The sequence below is a fragment of the Dryobates pubescens genome, chromosome Z, assembly GCF_014839835.1.
Source record: "Dryobates pubescens isolate bDryPub1 chromosome Z, bDryPub1.pri, whole genome shotgun sequence".
Lineage (NCBI taxonomy): Eukaryota > Metazoa > Chordata > Aves > Piciformes > Picidae > Dryobates > Dryobates pubescens.
Window position 1 is genome coordinate 113,957,028 of NC_071657.1, and position 6,000 is coordinate 113,963,027.

Consider the following 6,000-nt stretch of genomic DNA (forward strand, 5'->3'; position numbering starts at 1 on the left):
AAATTAGGTGCCTGAAAATAAATCCTAATACAAGTGACTAAACAACATTTTCTTCAAAACCGATGTGACTGCACACAAGTGCATTGTGTTCTTTAACAGATTCCTTGAAATTCTACTTTTGAAGCTGGTTTTCCAGATTTATTGTAACTTCTAAGCATAATTTACAGGGTAGCAGCCAGCAGGGGTTTCCCTGGGCTTGGGCTGAGCTGTGTCTCCCATCTTAAAGGAGGTGTGGCTGGCGTGGGAGTTAAAAAGTGTGTTAAGGTGAAATCACGGAAAACAGGCTGGGGTGTTTGGGCAATGCTACCCTCTGCTGGGCAGACGCCCTTGGCTTTGCATATGCCAGCTCCTGCAATTTATTGCTGCACCTCCCAAATTTGATGCTTTGGTGCCACATGGCAGCCCACACAGCCCAGGATTTCATATGATGTATGTTTACCTGATGTCACAGTGTGCACTTTGAACAGCTTTCCTTCTGTTCCTGACTTATTCCCAACCTCTCTCTACCCTCAGGATTTCCTTCAATGCATGATTCCTACAACCTGCTCTGTGATAGTGACACCAGGAGTCTCCAGCCAGGTTCTCCATGCTGCTGCATACCTGGGAAATGAAAGATGTGATCAGGTACATCCAAAAAGATGCAGCTTAACTACCAGATCTAAGTTTCTCTTCAACCTGCACCACTGTGATATTTTCTCTCTCTTTCACACATAAATCACTTGGTACCAGAAATGCCACATTGTGATTTGGATTTGTTGAATGGAACAACTGAATGTAGCCTTCTGTCTTCAGGAGAAGACTGAGAGAGTTTGAAGCCAGAAAGGGCAAGTGTGATTGTCTGCCCTGACCTCCCACATGACAGAAGCCAGAGAGCTTCATCCATCCAGAAGAAAAGTGATGTAACTTCTCTTGGCATACCAAAACCATCCACCACTATTATGAAGTCACATTGGTCCCTACAGCATCACGTTAAAATCACACTGCACAGACAGCATCGCCCACTTTTCAATTTCTGCTTTCAGCAGGAAAAAATTGCACTTAAAATTGCTGAAACCCTTGCCAGTGCAATTTCTCAGTATCAAAATCACATAAGGTAAAGGTACATGTCAGCCTGTAAATCTAAGTTCTCTTTTCCTTATTTAACCTGCACCTTTAGAATCACATGAATGTGGGGGATGGGGGAGTATTATGATAAAATTACTCATATTTGACATAACTGGTAATACAGAAATCTCTGGAGTCACTACACTTTTAATGAGGAGTGTAGGCAATGCTCCTATGAGGCAGGGACCACTGGCACAATAGACCATAACAGCCCCTTCAGAGTCAGTACAATCTGTCATGTTAGGACAAATTTAGGGAGCCTGTAATCTTGCCTGATTGACAAGCTCCTGCAGAGCTATTGTAGCTATTTGAAGAACAGGTATTTTTAAAGAATTAAAATTTACATGAAAAGTTCTCTCTGGCGTGGCTGCATATAGCAGGGCAAGCTGCAGCTATGTGTGGCTCTGTGTGGCTCTATTCAGGGCTTAATTACATACAAGTAGATTTCAAGAACATTAATAGAGTGGTAAAACAATGCATGCAGGTAATGCCAGAATTCAGAGTACTGATAAAACATTAATTTCAGTCTTTTTAAATTTTTTTTTGGTGGCCACATAGTAGCAATCTCTCATTACCTGGGCATGCCCTGCAACTCTGCCAAAGGCTAATGAGCAGAAGTGGCTGATGTGTTATGTGCACCCGGTCACTCCATACCACAAACCCCTGAATTCTTATCTAGGGGATGCACAAGTTCCAAGTGTCTTATAAAGGCTTCTATGGAAATATTGGAAATTCAGAGGAGAAATTTAAGATCAATTTCTATATGTGATATTTGATTTCAGAATAAAGTGATAGCATTTTTGGCGTAACCCTTAAAACTACGCATTTACCACTTTGCCCCTTCCAAATGACTCACATATGGTACAACTGTGCTCAGCCACACTCACTGCTGAGCTTAATACGAGCACTGTGCAAACTACCTTATAATGAGCATAAAGGAGTCATGTCTACTTTCCAAGCTTGTTTACTTGCAACCTGATTTTCTTCTGCCTAAACACTCTAACACTGCATCTCTTTCCTAGTGTTGTCTCTGAGTCATACAATATAATCTCCTTTTTTTTTTTCAATTACAAATCAGCACTATTGATGCTTTTCTGCATGAACAGCAGAAACGTGCCTGCTGCTCAGCCGCTCAGGTCCAAGCTCGACGCATGACCACAAGTCCGTGTCCATGTTTAGGGTTAAATCCCCACAAGCAAGCTGTAGTTTGCAAGGCAACAACCTTCAACATCTGGGCCAGGGCAGCTTCATTGTAAAGCAAACAACACTCAAGCACACAGCTGTTCTCTGCTGCCATTGCTACCACAGCAACCTCAGATAGTGGCTTTTCTGCGTGCGACAGAAAACACTGGGCCAAGCCTAGTGAGAAGATGGATTATTGATTTCACACACATAGGTACCAACACACACAAGCTGTCATACAGCAGGAGCAAGGTTATTTGGTGCTGGTCTCCTCCTGTGGATGCTGATAGTAATGCTGTCATGCATGAGTGTAGAGCTTGGCAAGAAGTTCAAAGCAAAATGACATCTCTGAAGCCTCATCACCTCTAGGACAAGCCTAAGATGAAACAAACCCCTGTGGCAAGGCATCTTCAAATGTGGCAGCATGGGCTACCTGGGACCAAGGTGACCCATTAGGAAATTTGGAGGAAACCTACTTGGGTATCATGCAGAGTCATGTGAAAATGAACTTATGACAAGAACTGCTCACTTTAAAAAGAGAGAGAAAATTGCTTGTTTTAATTGAGGTATTTAAATGCTTGTTTATATGAGAAAATTGCTTAGTTAAAAAGAAAATATTCATTGGATAGCAATTTAAAAGAACTGCAATTTGAAAGGTACACTTTGGTAGAAGATCATTGGTTTGGGGTTTTCACCATAAGTTAAACTAGTGCTTACAGATGGGTTTTAATATTTTGCAGGTTCATTTTGACACCATGATCTCAGTACAGAAAATTGCAAACTCGGCTCTAAGGGTGTCCACAACAGCAGCTGAACCTGGTGGAGCTGGTGCCAACAGCAATGCTCCTCTGAGCTAAATGAAGACTTCTCAGTGACTTTAGGGGACTTTGACTTGGTCTGTACATCAAGAGGCTAAAAGTGAATAAAAGAAAAAACACCAAACAACATCCATGCCAACAAGAGCCTTCTGCAAATCTTTGACACGCAGTGTTTTGTGTTCTTTTTAGGGTTAAGTATAGTCAATGTCCTTGCACCACCCTTAAGTACATTAAAAGCTGAGATCAGTTTAAGCTCTTTAAGATGACTTAAGGCCCCTGCTCATGTTAGGTAGTTAAAACACTATCCAAACCCACACAAAAGCAAGGGAGAGATGGTAAGTGGCTGCTGCCTGTGCTACTTTTCTTACAGGGAGGAAGGACTTTAAATTGTCAAAAGGGTTTTAACCATATCTGTAAAGTGTAATAAGCAAGTGCTGATACAGATGTGAATCCTCAGCCTGCAATTCGTTAGCAAGACCATCTGGTGCTTGGTTAAGCTCCCAGGTGCTTATACTGTTCATGAGGTTTATAATGCCAGTGAACCTCTTAAAGACAGGACTTTTCTTCTCTGCTTTGTATCTCATCTGACTAAATCTAGGAAGTTAGAGGACAAAAGTCTTGACAATGTGATGCAGAAGCCACTTACTTCACTATGGAAATATTGGTATTTCAGAGAGTAATAACCAGGCTGAACACATCACTTACAGTCTGTTGTGACATGTATGCATTACAATAAATACTTAAACTCAGGGTCATAAATCACTGTCATATAAAAGTGTAGTGGGAGAAAAAAGCTATCACTGCCAAAGCAGAAGACAAAGGAGTAACATGGATGTTGAAGATGGATGTGAGCAAAGAAAAACCTGGCAGGAGCCAGGCAGTAGAGCAGGGAATAGGTAAGAGTTGAGCAGGACAGAAGGATGAGGGACAGAAGACACACCCAGAGGCAAATGTTACAGAAAGCAGACCTTTACACCCCACTCGCTTCCTTGTGTTGAGTTGAGAGTCCCAAGTTTTGGCGTTCCCCTGCTGCTAAACACCTAGTGTGCATTCTCTGGACAAACATCTCTCATAACTTTGAAGAGCTGCCTGGGTGACACAAACCCTGCTCACGTGACTCCTCTCTCAGTTCCTCTGTGGCAGAGGTGGACGTCTGGGCTCAGGCCTGACCCGACAGGCTGAGCCTAACCAGTGAGCCAGGTTCTGGTCAAAATAAATTTGATCATTCAGGTTGGAAAAGGCCTTTGAAGTGATCATCAAATTCAACTGTTAACACTGCCAAGTCCTCCAGTAAACCATGTCCCTAAGTGCCACAGCTACATGTCTTTTAAATATCTCCAGGGACGGTGACTCTGTCACTTCCCTGGACAACCTGTTCCAATGCTTGGTAATCCTTTTGGTGAAGAAAGTTTTCCTAATATCCAACATAAACCTTACCTGACACAGCTTTAGGCCATTTCCCCTTGGGAGAAAATGAAAAAAACTCCACAGTGCTACAACCTCCTTTCAACCAGTTGTGGAGAGCCATAACGTCTGCCTCATAAGACTTGTTCTCTAGACCCTTCACCAGTTGTGTTGCTCATTTGGACACACTTCAGCAACTCAATGTCTTTCTTGTAGTGAGTGTCCCAAAACTGAACCTCACCACTGGTAAGCACACCAGTGGCAAGTACAGGGGCACAATCACTGCCCTACTCCTGCTGGCCACACTGTTTCTGACACAAGCCAGGATGCTGTTTGCCTTCTTGGACACCTGGGCACACTGCTGGCCAGTACAGGTTTATTTGTGTTTGTTTTTTCCTGCAGAACTTCTGACTTGTTTGAACAGTTCAGCACAGGGAATTCAGCTGCACAGTGAAGGAGCTACCCATAAGGGTCTTCTTCCTATTCCTGCTGCCCTATGTAAGGCACTCAAGGCTGGCTTTGCATTGGAAGACAGGAAAAAAGTCAAGAGGAGGTGTGCTTCAGGCACACACAAAGTTGTATGGTGAAATGCCATGTGCTCTGGCAAATCAGATCCCCCAGTGTTGCAAACTGAGCCCCCAAAAATAAGCAAGCACATTTGATCATTTTGGCCTTAATCTCTCTGTGCCCTGGTTCACCAGCTACGGCAGGAGCACTGTGAAGATAAACTCATTAATATTGATCAGAGGCTGAAGCATTACAGAGGCGCTCACAAGGAAATTAATATTGAATTCAGTGTGTGGTTTGAACAGCATGTGCTAATCTGGCCTGGAGCAATTCACTGGATTAAAATAACCCCAAATGAGAGGTGATCAGATAATTAAAGGCTGCATCACATCCAATGTGCACAAAGACCCAAATTGTGCATGTGCAGGCTGTTTAAATCTGGAGTTTCCTAGCTCCTGAGAGTTTAGCTTTACAACCTTACAGACTCCAGCAGGGTTTCTAGCCCACACCCTGAGGAAGGAAGGTTTACTTGATCACGCTCTCTCTTTGCACCACCTCCATGCATGTGCCTGTTGGTCCTGTCCACCTCCGATAACTTTTGACTCTCATACGTAATTCCAACCACGTATCATGTTACTGTAGGGAAGCCCAAAAAGAGAAGTTTCTTGCAAATGAGGAGGCATAATAGAGAGAAAAGACCCAGTTATTCCTCCTAAGAAAGAAGGTAATTTTGCTTAGTCATCAGGGAGCCTGCAGAAGATGCAAGTGCAGCTGGAGATGCAAGTCTGTAGGTCATGTGGTTTAGCTGCCCACCACACTGCTCTTTTATCTGATGGATATATCTATTTGGGAACTGGGCTTGTGAACCTCAATGAGTACAAGCCAAATCATACTGGCTGTGAAGCAGCTGGTGGTCACAGCTATGCTGACTGGCACCACGGAAGAGCCTCTTTTTCCTCTCCAGCCTGGCATGTGCTTGCACTTG